The 843-nt window shown below is 40.3% G+C and overlaps 1 protein-coding gene across 1 annotated transcript in view; it reads right to left on the bottom strand.

The window, feature by feature from the left end:
- LOC118334966 (epidermal retinol dehydrogenase 2-like) overlaps positions 1 to 843 on the bottom strand; it is a gene marked incomplete at its 5' end in the record, with an annotated part of 13,178 nt that overhangs the window by 2,231 nt on the left and 10,104 nt on the right.

Here is an 843-nt window from a genome sequence, read left to right as displayed (position 1 = left end):
TTGCCAGTTAATCTGGCAATGTGTTGGATTGAACATCACATTCAAATTTCACTAATAACGTAATTTAAAAACATCAAGGTATATAATGCACGTAATATGGATTATAGATTGTAAAATATATAGAAAATGGCCATTTTGTGTTTGTATTGAAGTATGAACCATTGATATGAGAATCCAAGCTTTGTCACGACTGCCCCACTCTGTATTATTACACCAATACACTTTGAAGATCAAGATTAAAATAAAATGTTAATGTCGACTCTGAGGACTCTCCATTTCTGTCATCCTTTGCTTTTTACTTTCCCGTTCTTCATTCACTCTTGTTTTTTGGCGTGCCCCTTAAACGTGTCCATGAGGTTGAAGGCGCCCAGATACTGGCCCAGCAGAATGCCCTGCTTCATGGGGAGGATGCTATGGAGAGAAACACAACAAAGAAATCATCTTCTGGTCTAAATGTCTTTGAGATTTCAGCTTAACCGGTCTGTTAACTGGTCTGCTCTGTGTGCAGCTGGACAGAGTAACTGAAACTGCTGTTTTTCTCATCTATGTCGGCGGATTAAGGATTTATTTCCACCAAACCAGAGTTGGGGATTATTGGAACAGTGGAAAGACTTTTAGTGGACGTACTTTGATGGGCGCATTTGTCCCAAATGATTAAATGGTAAATTGTAAATGGACCTGTATTTGTATAGAGCCTTTCTAGTCTTCCAACCACTCAAATGCATGTTACTAACTTCACTTCTTCCCCGGAGTTCTTGTGCTTTCTCGTCTCGCAGGTTCTCATGGATCCTGGTGGAGCCTCCTGCCATGGTACTGCTTGACTGCCATTGCTAATATCACTTG

This window comes from Morone saxatilis, unplaced genomic scaffold (assembly GCF_004916995.1).
Source record: "Morone saxatilis isolate NCDOM2014 unplaced genomic scaffold, NCSU_SB_2.0 Contig23, whole genome shotgun sequence".
NCBI classification, from domain to species: Eukaryota; Metazoa; Chordata; class Actinopteri; family Moronidae; genus Morone; species Morone saxatilis.
Note: the sequence above shows the minus strand (reverse complement) of the source record. Positions and strands in the feature narration are given on the sequence as shown.